A 16818-nucleotide genomic window follows, 5' to 3' on the forward strand; every position below is an offset into this window, starting at 1 on the left:
TATGGAGACATGCCCAAAGTGTGGTTCTCACAGGTATCGACAGGACTTGCAAGGGCAAACCATCCCTCAAAAAGTTCTTAGACACTTTTTGCTTATCCCTCGCACAATCCACATGTTTCGTACGTCCGGCATGGCGAGCTTGACAACATGGCATGCATGCATAATAGGTCCACAGATGGAGTTCAACGATTATTAGCTGATTCACGTGCATGGAGCCACATTGAATCTACCTTCCTAGGATTTCCTTGAGAGCCAAGGAATCTTCGGCTCGGTCTTGCAATGGATGGCGTGAACCCATTCGGTCTACGCTCAACTTCTTACAGTGTGTGGCCGATAGTCCTTGTCAACTACAATATCCCTCAATGGCTTTCTACGAAAAAAGGACATCTCATCCTTAGCTTACTCGTCCCCAGCTGCTACAAATTCAAAATAATGGATGTGTAACTTCGTTCATTAGTCCATGAGCTTAAGATTTTGTGGGAGAAGGGGGTCACTGTGGAAGATATGAGCAAGCGCGATGGTCGACGGTCTACTAATATTCAAGCCATTCTCATATGAACGATGCATAACTTTTTGGGATTCCGAGAGTACTTAGGTAAATCAGTTTCCGTTCTCGTTGGTAATATTTATCATAGCTCGTTCAAGTTTGTATTCATGGGATAGAGGTGTTGGGACAAGTGTGGTTACCTCAAGTTATCATGCGTGTCCATTGTGCGGGCCACAGTTAGACTCCTGAAATTCATGAACCATGAGGAAGATGGTATATCAAGGACACATTGCTTTCTTGCCATAGGGTCATGAACTTAGGGAAGGTTTTCTTGGACGACCTCCAACATTTATGAATGCCCAAAGCTGATACGAGCTGAAAATGATCCATGTAGAGTCAAATCCAAACAGAATGCAATGGTTATCATTTTTCTATGAGTTTCCATATTGGACCCACTTACAGATCAACCACTTGTTGGTTCCCATGCATATTTTCAAGAACGTGGGCAGCTTGCTATGGGACCTCATCATAGAAAAGAGAGACACTATAGGGGTACAAATGGATTTGAAGGAGGTACGCAAGATGGAGGTGCTTTGGCCGCAGTCGAGTACTGATGGTTGCGTGTAGCTACCTCACGCTCCTTGGGTTTTGTCCACTAAAGAAGAGTGTATTATGAAGCAAATAGTCAAGTCTATCCACACTCCGACGGGTATGATGCGTTCTCTTAGGTCTTCAATGTCTAAAGACGACCAATTATCAGGGCTAAAATCCAATGATTGATATAAGATATGTCAGGTTTGTACTACGAATGGATTGTAAATGGCCTGCGCATTTTTCTATTTGGATTGTAGTCATTGTTCATAATGCTTTCTCATTTGTTGCAATTTGTACTACTGATCGTGATCGCAGGATGCCTTACTCCAGAAATACGCGGGGCCATTTACAAGTTGTCAACTTTAGTGCAATGGATCTCACAGAAGGAAATTAAGACATCCTCTATTGAAACTAAAAGGTAGGGAGCAGTGGAGACGGTCTATCTCTTTGAGAAATACTTGCCTACCAGCATGCTCACGATACAAATCCACCTTCTTGTGCATCTTGTAGATGAAGTGGAGATTGTTGGACCTGTCCATACGTGATGGATGTTCTTCTTGGAGCACTTCATGAAAACCCTGAAAGGCTTTGTGCGACAACGAGCTTGGCCAGAAGGTAGCATGGCTGAAGGTTGATTGGTGTCTGAGACGCTAGTGCATATTTCACAATGGGTACCAACGGGGGATCGAGACAACAATATGCTATGGTCACTGAAGGATGATGATAGACTAACGGGAGATATAGTGGTTGGAAATGGGGTAGAAAAAAGAATGGATGCTGCGATGGAGGAGAAAGTGAATCGCTTTTGTATGTTGCACCATGCCTCTATGGAGACGTTGTCGAAGGGTTTTCGAAAGCAAAGTCACGACCACAGAGGTCCTTAAGAAATTCTAAGATAGAAGATCAATTAAGCAAATAAGCAAGATGAGAAAATGATGTCAAGTTTCTGTTTTTATTTCTGCTAATAACTAAAGACAAATAGAAAGCCAAATTAGCTTGTAGTGGCAACTTCGGGTGAAGATGTAATGACATTTGTAGCTCCAATCCGCTCAGCATATAATCCAAGGTTCTCACTATAGGACTGTGAAATAAACAACTCCATCCCACGAGTAGCAAATCGTCTTACGAAACTGGCATCTTCATCAAGACTGCCACTGGCAAAGCCCTAATAGGCCACATCAAAGAAAGTAGTGTGATCTTTCTCTTGAATAACATCAGCAATGATCTTCTATTGCTCTGGAGTAGGATCAATTCCTGTGGGATTGTGTGCACAGCCATGTAACAGAATGATTGAACTTGCAGGAGAGCATCCTTAATATCGGATATCATCCCATCAAAATCTAGACCAACTGTCTTTGGATCAAAGTATCTATACTCTGACCATGGAACACCATCATCATTCAAAATATTCTTGTGGTTTCCCCAAGTTGGAGAAGAAATAAGCACTTTTGCTCCAGGTAGGTATCATTGGATGAAGGCCGCTGCAAGCCGAAGAGACCCTGTTCTTGAGAGCGACTGAAATGTGGCCACTCTTCCTTCTTTGATCATTGGATTATCAGCTCCAAGAAGTAACTCTGCAGTGACTTTTTGAACACTGGATTATCAACTCCAAGAAGTAACTCTGCAGTGACTTTGTTGAACACTGGATTATCAACTCCAAGAAGTAACACTGCAGTGACTTTGTTGAAATTTGCTAACCCCTCAATCGAAAGATATTCTTTATTCTCACCCTTCTCTAACATAAGCTTTCAGCCTTCTTCACAACATTCAAAACATAAGGCTACAGGTAGCGAAGGGCGCCATTGGAGGATCTTTGCCGTACCATTGCAGAGATGGATGGGACCAAGGAAACTCCCCACACTTACTGCTTTGGGTAAAGAACTAGTATGCGCAGCAGCCCCTAACACTGACGGCCTTGGGTATGGCACAGAAGCCCTAGTACAGAAGAAAATCAAAATCCAAAGGGTTTCAAGCTCCTGGATGTGGGTGTAGGATCCACATGGGTGATGACAGGAATCTGGTTTCAATGCTAGAGAAGTGACTAGAAAATTGGAACGCCCAAAAGTGAGATTCCTTGTTACGAGCAAGATCCCCTGTTTCTCAGAGGAATTCAATCCAAAGGAAAATAGAAACGAAGCTTTGCTAGGTTGAGGGTCTTCTGCTGGAATGTGTGTTTGCATAGTGAAAACTCCTATTTGTGTGTGTCTCTCTCTCAATGTGGCTCTTTTGATGTCTGTCCCCAATCACTCAGCAACTTGTTTTTTTTTTTCTCTTCCCCTTGGCAAAGTTTTTCTGGTCCCCTCTTGATCGCTCTCCTCCACCAAAATCCAAAAAGCAGGGCGAAAGCCTCATGATCTTTTCCTATTTTTAGTCCAATCCCTCTCCTTTGATAGCTGGGATCTCCTGCTTTCCTGATGGTATCTTCATCCATAGAAAATGAAAAGCGCACACTAATATATCTGTCAGGAAGCACCACAGCCTCCACTATGGCACCATCTGCGATCCTCACACCATGATGTAGTTCGTATCTCTCCCTCAATCCCCTGAGAATCGAGATAGTATCCTCCACAGATGGTTGCCCCACATAAACTTGTTGGAAACGTCTTTCTAGAGCAGCATCCTTTTCTAAGTACTTTCGATACTCAGTCAAGGTTGTTGCTCCAATACAGCACAACTCACCTCGTTCAAGCATTCGCTTCAACAAGTTGCCAGCATCAAGTGCTCCATTTTGAGCACCTGCTCCAACAACTGTATGAAGGTCATCAATGAAGAGAATAATTTGCTCATCAGATCCTGAAACAGCTTTCAGTACAGCTTTAAAGCGGTCCTCAAATTCTCCTCGATACTTGGCACCAGCAATGAGAGCCTCCATATCCAATGAAATTAGCTTCCTGTTGGCTTTGCATAGTCCAAGAGTAACGATACCCAGAGTGAGACTATCTGGATGCATTTCTACTTTCTGCATTCTGTTGTACATTTCCAATGCATCATCAAATCTTTGTGCCTTGATGAGAAAGTCAATAACACAATTGTATGTGAAGCTAGCAGGCTCACAATGTAGATCACTCATGCGATCAAACAGTTGCAAAGCCTCCTGAATGTGTTCTTGTTGGGTATATCCGCCAATCAATGAGCTCCATGTCACAACATCTCGATTGGGTAGTGTATCAAAAATAACATGTGCATCTGGTAGGTTTCCATACTTGGCACACATGCCAACTAGAGCATTACAGATAAGTTTCTCTTGCTCCAACCCCCTCTTCACTATACACTGCCCACGCAGAACAAAATGCAAACACAACGACTAAGTATATACAAAGTAACAAATGTCACACACACAACTTTTTGGTGGATTCCACACCTCGGATGCGCAACAGCACGACATGCACCCCCTCTGATCCTGTGAATCCTCCGGATGGGCCAACTACCCATGATCATTGTCGTCAAGATCCACGAACATATCAATCTCTTCATTGACTATTTCCAGTATATCAGCAAGGTTATCTGTCATATCATCTGTCTCTTCTACTAGAGTTTCTTCTCGTTGCTCTTCTCTTACCAATTCTTCCAATGCATAATCCTCATCATCTCTTTTCTTGAAAATCTTGATTCTTTTTCCTACAATAGGCACTCTAAGCACTCTCCCATCCAATTTTGTTAGCTCATATGTTGCATTATCAAAGACATGTCTGACTATGTACGGTCCAAACCATCTTTTCACCATCTTTCGAAGTGCAGTATGTTGATTTTCAAGGCTGTTATCAAAGGCTAATACCTAGTCTCCCTCTTCTATTGCTCTAGGCTGTAAGCGATGCCTGCTGTCAAACCTGTCCTTATTTCTAAGTCTAGCAACCTTCAACCTGTCAATAGCTAGCTGAATATCCTCTGGTCTTCTCTCCAACTGCCGGATCTGAAGAGCTAAGAGCTCCTTTCTCATCAAATCCTCCTGCCAAGGTAAAACTGACCATACATCAACTCTGCGGGCATATATCCTGTGGTAACACTGTGAGTCATACGATCAGCCCACAAAGCAAATGGTAAAAGTCTTGGCCATTCTCTAATCTATCCTCTGCATGCTTTGGCTAATGCTTTCACTATCGGTGGATGCCCTCTTTCTCCCTTTCCATTTCCCTCTAGATTGTATGTTGTGGATAGAGCCAACTTGATTCCTAGTTGAGAGAAAATCTCCCTAGGTGCATCTGCATCTAATTCACCGTGATATGCACTGATCTTACCCACATAGCCATACCTGCATAAAATTTCTTCCAATAAGAACTTACACACTGCACTAGTGGTCTTCGTTCTCAAAGGTCTGCCCTCAACATGATTGGTAAGATCTTCTCTAGCCAAAACAATATATCTCATTTGCCATGGACCCATCGGCATAGTAACCAAGTCAACTACCCACTTATAATGAATGCATAGCGGATAGGTCGGATGAAGCTCATCTAGATGACGCACTACAGAATACATCTGATAGTCTCTGCAAGTCTCTACAAAGCGAGAAACATCTCTGTACATACCTTTCTACCAATATTTTTCCTTGATTTTCTCATAAGTAGCCCACACCCCTCTATGACCAGCCGAAGGACTCTCATGAAACTCTCTCATCACCTGTAACTGGTTCTCTTTATTGCAGCCCGCAAGGGTAATCCACCTCTTTTCTTCGGGTGCTTCCAAAGAAATCTATCCTTGAGAAAATAACCATCGGCTTTTCTTCTGATCTTCTTGACCTCTTCATCTGTCCATTCATCTCTTTTGATTAATGTACTAAGGTACTTGCCAATCTGCAACCAATCTCCAATATAGAGTTCTTCTATGAAAGCCACAATATCATAGACATGGCAAACATGATCAACCATAGCGTGGCTGAAATTTTTGCATCATCCTCTTCTGCAAGTAGTGTCTTCTCATCATCATATGTAGCTCTAGACAACATATCTGCCACTGGATTATCCTTCCCTGCTATGTGTTTAAATTTTGGATTTAATGACTTGATGTATGCAATCCATCTTAGCATAGCTATATCCGGAGTAGAACAACTCATAAATCATATCTATCAACGGCAAGCAATCTGTCTCTACCACAACTAGGGCTCCAATAAAGTACTCCTTGTCACATTTGAGAGTCATAACAATTCCCAGTAATTCCCTCTTGATTTGCAGATACCTCCTTTGTGTCTCGTTTAGGACTTTCACCCCAAACTGAATAGCGTACTTGTTTCCATCTGCATCATCTTGATCCACAGCCCAACCTATGCCAATTGGACTAGTGTCAACTGTCAATACAATAGGCGTTCCGCAATTATAATCCGCTTTCCTGAGAGTAGGAGAAATCTACAATAACTTCTTCAATTTTCGCATGGCTCTAGTGCGGCTCTCATTCCAATAAAATTTTTGCCCCTTTCGAAGCAGTTGATATAAACAATCTGCTATGTGTGCAAAATGGGGTATCCAAATCATGTAAAACACATAGGCTTCGGTGAATCTCCGTACCTCTGAAGTGGTAGAACAATACTCCATAATCTTTCCTATAGCATCCACCTTCTCAGGTGAAGATTTCCTGCCATAATACCCACACATATGTCCAACAATGACGACCTCATTTACTCCGAAAATAGATTTCTGCCCTGATAGTGTCAAGTTCACTTCTTCTAACCTAGCCAAAATCTTTTCACAAGCTGAAATATATGATCAGCCACAAAGTATCTACATCCCTGATCATTTAGACTCTCATTCTTCTCTTCTTCTGCAAACCCCTTAATGGGCACATCATCTAAGAAAGGCATGGTAAGCTGAGGTATGTACTCACAAAGGACCTTATGCATGGCATTCATCATATGCGCAACAGAATTAGTGGCACCTTGACACAAGGTACACATCTTGACAAGCCCAATAGGAGTTCTCATAGTGGTTATGTCCCTGCTTTCCAAGGCCAGCTGAAATGATCATATCCTAAATACAAGTCACCTAAAGAATAGATGGCGCGTCCAGCAAATGATTCTGCAAACTCATCCACAACTGGACCTATACCAACATTCCTGATAGTAACTCTATTTACTGGCTGCATGTCCTACATAAATCGGAGAGTACCATTCTTCTTTGGAACCGTAAACCACCTATTTGAGTATGGTGCAGATGATGGCTCTAGGATTCCCATCCAGATTTTCTCATTCAAGAAGTCAATTAGCTTTGGCAGGTGTGCCTTAGGCATTGGAATAGGTCGGAGGTTCCATGGGATATGAGGAATAGTAAAGATCACCATAGGGGCAAGAATATCCGGATTCACACATCCAATCTCATGCGGAAAAAAAAGAAAACCCCCTTCCATGTCGCTCAAGCATATCCTGAAAGCATTGCTTCTCTAACAGTAGCAAGAATTCACAATTTTCAATTTTTAATTCAACAAGAGTCTTTGTTGAAAATTTATGGCCTATATGCTCTGGATTCCTCAAAATTGGCTGCTTGGCAGCCCTCTCTATTTGCTGATCACTGTCAGGTGGAAGCGGTCCAGCTACCGGCTTCACCTTGTTATCCACAGTCTTGTATTTCATGTCAACCTTGGCTTCATTATGATCCTTTGCTTCATGTCAACCCTAAACTATGGATGTTGAAATATTTCAGTAGTAAACTCTGTTGGCTGAAAGTTTTCAGCCCTCTGTGTCTCTATCATAATCAGCCGAAAACTCTGTTTGTTGAATTTCCTCAGCACTCAACACTTTTTGCTGAGTCACCTTAGCCTCTGACTCTATCTGTGACATAAAATTTGAAATTTCATGAAACATGTCCAGGGACTACATTGATACATTACTGTGACAACTCTACATATCATCTTTCAGCATATCCTCCATCTCTGTCATTGTATCTGCACAAACCATACTATCATACATCCCATCTATATGCTCATCATGCTCTAAAATACTTGCATTTTTCAAATCTTTCTCCTTCCTACATATGTACTGCCTGGTAGCTCTATGAAACTTAGAAATCTTCTGATAAATCATCCAACTGTTTGCTAAAATTCCAACAAAATTGGAGGAGAAAACACTGCTGCCAGGAGGCGAGAACTCCAACCTCCTCTGCTCTATACCACTGTCGTCTCGCGGAATAGTGGAACCTAATGAAAACTCGAATCCCTCACAGTGGGAAAAGGTGCATCTCGAAGAGTATCCCTGTTTCTAGCATGATTTACACACACAGTCATAAATTGGACTGCTCTCATATCATCTTTATTGCAAATCCATGCATAAGCAGATCCATCATCCATTACTTTCGTTTCCATGCGCATCTCTGTGATGAATGGATGTCCAAGAATTATGGGGTATGAGAATGAATCCTGCACAAAGAAATGGAAATCCTCCTCTACATCTCCGATAGAAATCTTGACACTGGGAGAGGCAGCATACAAATCACCTGCAGTGTTATTGGCAGCTCTCATACGCCACCCATGCTCTGCATCCATAGGCCATCTATTACTTTCATAAACTCCACGAGCTATGAGATTAATCTCTGAACCATGATCCACCAAAGCAACATAAGACACCTGTTTCTCTCCAATTTTTACCATTGTTTCTGTAGTTGCCCTAGCCCAATGACTTAGTGAAAAATGACTACGCAGTACTAAAATAGGCTCATCAGTTTCAGCATAATGCATAGGCAGAACCCTCTTCTCTGTCTGCGGAAAAATAGAAGCATTCTCGACCATAACCTCATCCTCACCCTCATCCAACTCCCCAATCAAAAGTCCATGTGTATCAGTAGTAGGCAATGTATATCTTTTTCTCTTCAGGACTTCTTGGAACTAATCTTGAAACTCTCTTTTCGAGATACCCAAAACCTCAGAAATAGTAAAAGTCACCTCATTGCCAAGTATCTTATCATTAAAGATTTTCTTCATGTCCATAGATGTCTCAATATCAGACATTAATCTAAATCCTAGCTACTTTCTCTATCTAGGTTCCTGCCTCTTTTCTTTCTTTTGAGCATCCTCCATTTGTTGTTTTGGCCTTGGTCTTGAAGACGGCCCTGCAATAGGCGGAGTAACAAACTCACCCCCTCTAGTATTTTTAATTGCATTTGGATTCTCTTCATCTCTCTTACGTTTCTCCTCAACAAGTACATCTACTCCCTGAGACTTAGCCAAGTAGGCAAAAATAGTGTACCTGTCAATAGGAAAATCCCAACCTGTCTCAGATTTGATGCTAGAACCTGCACTGGTCAAAATAGTCTGCTAAATTTTTCCCTTGTTCGCCGTCTCCATAGCATAGGTCCATAATGCTGACTGACTCTCTGATCCTTTCTCAATCTGGACTTCATATGTAGAAGCATCCCTCCTAGCTGCCACATAAGAAGTACGCGCAGCCATGTCATCTACTAATTTCTTCATTCCGCCTTTCCCAAAATTGGTAGCAAGTAGAGATCTTGTTTCAGTCAACCAGATCTTGCCATGTTGTCCCCAAAATACCAAATTCTTCCTCCTTGTATCTTGAAAATATTTGCAATCCCTGCAATGCTGATGGTCCGTACTATCACACCAAATACATCTTCAATCTCTCCTAGGTGCACTAGGAGCACTAGGAGCACTAGAAGAAATAGTAGGTGCAGTCGAAGCAAACTGCTCTTTCAATTTTCCCACTAATTCTGTTTTAACTGACTCCGGTGTCAAATCCGTTATGCCTTTGATTATGTCACCAAGAGAGGAAGGAACCAAAGGAGAGGATGATTTCGGAGCAGAAGGAGCCGGCATCGGTCTTGGAACAGGAGGATTAGAAATAATAGGCACTGGCATAGGCCAAGTAACTGGCTGAGGAAGAGAAGAAATGATAGGGGTAGAAGCAGACATAGGAGTAGAAGACGGGTTGGTGTCATAGATCCATTCTGTAAGGGGGTCTTCCATATTCGCCTCTTGGTCAAAGTCAAGACCACATCCTGGGCGTCTTGCCAATTTGTTTTAAGACCCATAGGCTTCGTGCGATCCTCAAGAAGCTCTCCTAATTCTTCTTGAAGAGCAGGATCTGCAGCTTGCAAGAAAAGCTCAACATTCTTAACATCTAATGCTATTTGTTCAATGGCATCAAGTTGACTATACCTCTCTTCAAATTCTCGTATGAATTCTAAAACAGCTAAGCCTTTGTTTGGCATGTAGACCCACTCTCGGAATGACCGTCGTGTAGGAATCCCAAAGTCCTCAAGAAAATACTCCTCCTTCAGGGCCTTCTTAAAATCTTGCCAATGCGAATTTTGAAGAAAAATATCACTTATTTTTACCCTCAAGGCGGGTGTGACAAGGCGAAGAAAATATTTACTCATAAGTCTTGTCAGTACTTGAAAAAATCCCATCTTAATCTCATACGTCTTCAAATAAGCCGATACATTATGGCCATCAAATAGCTTCTTTTCATTTTCAACTACTTCAATTTCCTTAGTTGCGCTGATTGCATTCTCTTGCTCCGAATATAGTTGCCTTTGTTGAGACAACTGTTGTTGATGTTACTGCTACTGCTGCTGCATATACAATTGTGTCTGTTGATTTTGAAGCTGCATATATATAGATGTATTCTGCAAAATTTTCTTTAAATCATCCATAGAAGTACTTGAAGCAGCAGTCAATGATGGAGTCGAAGTAGAGGACAAAGCAGAATTGATGCTGAAGTATCTCCCATCCTAAAAAATTTTTAATGCGACACTTTCACGTCGGGTTCACCAAAGATGTCGAAGGGTTTTCGAAAGCAAAGTCACGACCACAGAGGTCCTTGAGAAATTCCAAGATAGAAGATCAATTAACTGAATAAGCAAGATGAGAAAATGATGTCAAGTTTCTGTTTTTATTTTTGCTAATAACTGAAGACAAATAGAAAGCCAAATTAGCTTGCAGTGGCAACTTCGGGTGAAGATGTAATGACATTTGTAGCTCCAATCCGCTCAGCATATAATCCAAGGTTCTTATTGTAGGATTGTGAAATAAACAACTCCATCCCACAAGTAGCAAATCGTCTTACGGAATTGGCATCTTCATCAAGACTGCCACTGGCAAAGCCTTGATAGGCCACATCAAAGAAAGCAGTGTGACTTTCTCTTGAATAACATCAACAATGATCTTCTATTGCTCTGGAGAAGTATCAATTCCTATGGGATTGTGTGCACAGCCATGTAACAGAATGATTGAACCTGTAGGAGCAGCCTTAATATCGGACATCATCCCATCAAAATCTAGACCAATTGTCTTTGGATTAGAGTATCTATAGTCTGACCATGGAACACCATTATCATTTAAAAAATTCTTTAATCACTGGATTATGAGCTCCAAGAAGTAACTCTGCATAGTGACTTTGTTGAATAGTAGTTTATCAGCTCCAAGAAGTAACTTTGTAGTGACTTTGTTGAACACTGGATTATCAGCTCAAAGAAGTAACTCTGTAGTGACTTTGTTGAAAGCTGCTAACCCCTCAATCGGAAGATATTCTTTGTTCTCACCCTTCTCTAACATAAGCTTTCAGCCTTCTTCACAACATTCAAAACATAAGGCTGCAGGTAGCGAAGGGCGAGAGTATTAGCATTGTTATCAGCGTCGCTATTTGCGTCGGTATTAGCATCGTTGATAGCGACGCAAATAACGACACTGATAACGACGCTTTGCGACGCTAATAACGACACGTACAGGTAAAGTTGCGACGCTAATAGCAACGGTAACATGGAAAAAAAATTTGTGGCAGGGCAGGGTAGCAAGCTACACTGCCACATATAGCAATGTTTGCTTTATTTGGGCCATACAAAATAGTCTTTTCACTGTGTACAATGCTCGTGTAAACAAAAACAAAGTGTACTTAAATCATAATACTAATACATGAAATAAATACATGATTGCATAATGAAAGTGCATTGGAGGATCTCTGTCGTACCATTGCAAAGATGGATGGGACCAAGGAAACTCCCCACACTTACTGCTTTGGGTAAAGAACTTGTATGCACATCAGCCCCTAATACTGACAACCTTAGGTATGGCATAGAAGCCCCAGTATAGAAGAAAATCAAAATCCGAAGGGTTTCAAGCTCCTGGATGTGGGTGTAGCACCCACATGGGCGATGACAGGAATCCGGCTTCAATGCTGGAGAATTCACTGGAAAATTGGCACGCCCAAAAGTGAGATTCCTTGTTACGAGCGAGATCCCCTGTTTCTCAGAGAAATTTGATTCAAAGGAAAATAGAAATGGAGCTTTGTTGGGTTGAGGGTCTTCTGTTGGAATGTGCATTTACGTAGTGAAAACTCCTATGTGCGTCTCTCTCTCTCTCAATGTGGCTCTTCTGATGTCTGTCCTTGATCACTCAGTAACTTGTTTCTTTTTTTTTTCTCTTTCCCCAGGAAGCGAAGTTTTTCTGGTCCCCTCTTGATCGCTCTCCTCCACCGGAATCCAAAAAGCAGGTCGAAAGCCTCATGATCTTTTTCTATTTTTAGTCCAATCCCTCTCCTTTGATAGCTGGGATCTCCTGCTTTCCTGATGGTATCTTCATCCTTAGAAAACGAAAAGCACACACTAATATATCTGTCAGCAAGCACGACAGCCTCCACTGTCGCACCATCTGCGATCCTCACACCATGATGTAGTTCGTATCTCTCCCTCAATCCCCTGAGAATCGAGATAGTATCCTCCATAGATGGTTGCCCCACATAAACTTGTTGGAAATGTCTTTCCAAAGCAGCATCCTTTTCTAAGTACTTTTGATACTCAGTCAAGGTTGTTGCTCCAATAGAGCATAGATCACCTCGTCCAAGCATTGGCTTCAACAAGTTGCTAGCATCAAGTGCTCCATTTTGAGCACCTGCTCCAACAAACGTATGAAGCTCATCAATGAAGAAAATAATTTGCCCATTAGATCCTGAAATAGCTTTCAGTACAGCTTTAAAGCGGTCCTCAAATTCTCCTCGATACTTGGCACCAGCAATGAGAGCCTCCATATCCAATGAAATTAGCTTCCTGTTGGCTTTGCATAGTCCAAGAGTAACGATACCCAGAGTGAGACTATCTCGATGCATTTCTACTTTCTCCATTCTGTTGTACATTTCCAATGCATCATCAAATCTTTGTGCCTTGATGAGAAAGTCAATAACACAATTGTATGTGAAGCTAGCAGGCTCACAATGTAGATCACTCATGCGATCAAACAGTTGCAAAGCCTCCTGAATGTGTTCTTGTTGGGTATATCCGCCAATCAATGAGCTCCATGTCACAACATCTCGATTGGGTAGTGCATCAAAAATAACATGTGCATCTGGTAGGTTTCCATACTTGGCATACATGCCAACTAGAGCATTATAGATAAGTTCCTCTTGCTCCAACCCCCTCTCCACTATACTGCCCACGCAGAACAAAATGAAAACACAATGACTAAGTATATACAAAGTAAAAAATATCACAGAAACAACTTTTTGGTGGATTCCACACCTCAGATGCGCAATAGCACGAGATCCACCCCCTCTGATCTTGCGCATCCTCCGGATGGTCCAACTACCCTTGATCATTGTCGTCAAGATCCATGAATAGATTAATCTCTTCATTGACTATTTGCAGTATATCAGTAAGGTTATCTGTCATATCATCTGTCTCTTCTACTAGAGTTTCTTCTCATTGCTCTTCTCTTACCAATTCTTCCAATGCATAATCCTCATCATCTCTTTTTTTGAAAATCTTGATTCTTTTTCCTGCAATAGGCACTCTAAGCACTCTCCCATCCAATTTTGTTAGCTCATATGTTGCATTATCAAAGACATGTCTGACTATGTACGGTCCAAACCATCTTTTTACCATCTTTCGAAGTGCAGTATGTTGATTTTCAAGGCTGTTATCAAAGGCTAATACCCAGTCTCCCTCTTCTATTACTCTAGGCTATAAGCGATGCCTGCTGTCAAACCTGTCCTTATTTCTAAGTCTAGCAACCTTCAACCTGTCAATAGCTAGCTGAATATCCTCTGGTCTTCTCTCCAACTGCCGAATCTGAAGAGCTAAGAGCTCCTCTCTCATCAAATCCTCCTGCCAAGGTAAAACTAACCAAGTCAAAGCACAAGTCTCAGTCGACATAACCGATTTTTGACTGTACATTAACTCTGCAGGCATATATCCTGTGGTAACACTTTGAGTTGTATGATCAACCCACAAGGAAAATGGTAAAAGTCTTGGCCATTCTCCAGTCGGTCCTCTGCATGCTTTCGCTAATGCTTTCACTATCGACGGATGCCCTCTTTCTCTCTTTCCATTTCCCTCTTGATTGTATGTTGTGGTTAGAGCCAACTTGATTCCTAGTTGAGAGAAAAACTCCCTAGCTTCATCTGCATCTAATTCATCGGGATCTGCAGTGATCTTACCCACACAGCCATACTTGCAGAAAATTTCTTCCAATAAGAACTTACACACTGCACTAGTGGTCTTCGTTCTCAAAGGTCTACCCTCAACATGATTGGTAAGATCCTCTCTAGCCAAAACAATATATCTCATTTGCCATAGACCCATCGGCATAGTAACCAAGTCAACTACCCACTTATAATGAATGCATAACAGATAGGTCGGATGAAGCTCATCTAGATGACACACTACAGAATACATCTGACAGTCTCTGCAAGTCTCTACAAAGGGAGAAACATCTCTATACATGCCTTTCCACCAATATTTTTCCTTGATTTTCTCATAAGTAGCCCACACTCCTCTATGACCAGCCGAAGGACTCTCATGAAACTCTCTTATCACTTGTAACTAGGTCTCTTTATTGTAGACAACCCGCAAGGGTAATCCACCTCTTTTCTTTGGGTGCTTCCAAATAAATCTGTCCTTGAGAAAATAACCATAGGGTTTTCTTCTGATCTTCTTGACCTCTTCATTTGTCCATTCATCTCTTTTTCTTAATGTACTAAGGTACTTGCCAATCTGCAAACCAATCTCCAACATAGAGTTCTTCTATGAAAGCCACAATATCATAGACATGGCAAACATGATCAACCATAGCGGCTGAAATTTCTGCATCATCCTCTTCTACAAGTAGTGTCTCCTCATCATCATATCTAGCTCTAGACAGCATATCCGCCACTGGATTATCTTTCCCTGCTAGGTGTTTAAATTCTGGATTTAATGACTTGATGTATGCAATCCATCTCAGCATAGCTATATCTGGAGTAGAGCAACTCATAATCATATCTATCAATGGCAAGTAATTTGTCTCTACCACAACTGGGGCTCCAATAAAGTACTCCTTGTCACATTTGAGAGCCGTAACAATTCCCAGTAATTCCCTCTTGATTTGCGAATACCTCCTCGGTGTCTCGTTTAGGACTTTCACGCCAAACTGAATAGCGTACCTGTTTCCATCTGCATCATCTTATGCCAATTGGACTAGTGTCAACTCTCAATAAAATAGGCCTTCCACAATTATAATCCGCTTTCCTGAGAGTAGGAGCAATCTGCAATAACTTCTTCAATTTCCACATGGCTCTAGTGTGGCTCTCATTCTAATAAAATTTCTGCCCCTTTCGAAGCAGCTGATATAAACAATCTACTACGTGTGCAAAATGGGGTATCCAAATCATGTAAAACACACAGGCTCCAATGAATCTCCGTACCTCTGAAGTGGTAGAACAATACTCCGTAATCTTTCCTATAGCATCCACCTTCTCAGGTGAAGGTTTCCTGCCATAATACCCACACATATGTCCAACAATGATGACCTCATTTACTCCAAAAACAGATTTCAACCCTGATAGTGTCAAGTTCACTTCTTCTAACCTGGCCAAAATCTTTTCACAACCTGAAATATGATCAGCTACAAAGTATCTACATCCCTGATCATTTAGACTCTCATTCTTCTCTTCTTCTGCAAACCCCTTAATGGACACATCATCCAAGAAAGGCATGGTAAGCTGAGGTATGTACTCACGAAGGACCTTATGCATGGCATTCATCATATGTGCAACAAAATTAGTGGCACCTTGACGCAAGGTACACATCCTGACAAGCCCAATAGGAGTTCTCATAGTGGTTATGTCCCTACTTTCCAAGGCCAGTTGAAATGATCATATCCTAAATACAAGTCTCCTAAAGAATAGATGGCACGTCCAGCAAATGCTTCTGCAAACTCATCCACAACTGGATCTATATCAACATTCCTGATAGTAACTCTATTTACTGGCTGCATGTACTGCATAAATCGGAGAGTACCATTCTTCTTTGGAATCGTAAACCACCTATTTGAGTATGGTGCAGATGATGGCTCTAGGATTCCCATCCTGATTTTCTCATTCAACAAGTCAACTAGCTTTGGCAGGTGTGCCTTAGGCATTGGAATAGGTCAGAGATTCCATGGAATATGAGAAATAGTAAAGATCACCATAGGGGCAACAATATCCAGATTCACACATCCAATCTCATGTGAAAAAAAAGCAAGCCCCCTTCCATGTCGCTCAAGCATATCCTGAAAAGCATTGCTTCTCTAACGGTAGCAAGAAATCACCATTTCCAATTTTTAATTCAGCAAGTGTCTTTGCTGAAAATTTATGGCCTATATGCTCTGGATTCCTCAAAATTTGCTACTTGGCAACCCTCTCTATTTGCTGATCACTGTTAGGTGGAAGCGGTCCAGCTATCGGCTTCACCTTCTTATCCACAGTCTTGTATTTCGTGTCAACCCTAGCTTCATTATGATCCTCTGCACTACTCAAATCATGTTGTAAATCAGCAAATCTTCCCTCTAGTGGTTCA

General features: G+C 41.6%; 2 pseudogenes; both read right to left on the reverse strand.

Annotated features, from left to right (window-relative positions):
• Positions 1 to 3293: 3293 nt before the first annotated feature.
• On the reverse strand, positions 3294 to 3969 carry LOC148020987 (chaperone protein ClpB3, chloroplastic pseudogene; annotated as a pseudogene).
• A 6974-nt stretch (positions 3970 to 10943) lies between these two features.
• On the reverse strand, positions 10944 to 12330 carry LOC148020988 (aspartate aminotransferase, chloroplastic pseudogene; annotated as a pseudogene).
• Positions 12331 to 16818: the final 4488 nt, after the last annotated feature.

This window comes from Lygodium microphyllum, chromosome 18 (assembly GCF_053477565.2).
Source record: "Lygodium microphyllum isolate KBCC chromosome 18, Lygodium_microphyllum_v1.1.10, whole genome shotgun sequence".
Classification (NCBI taxonomy): domain Eukaryota; kingdom Viridiplantae; phylum Streptophyta; class Polypodiopsida; order Schizaeales; family Lygodiaceae; genus Lygodium; species Lygodium microphyllum.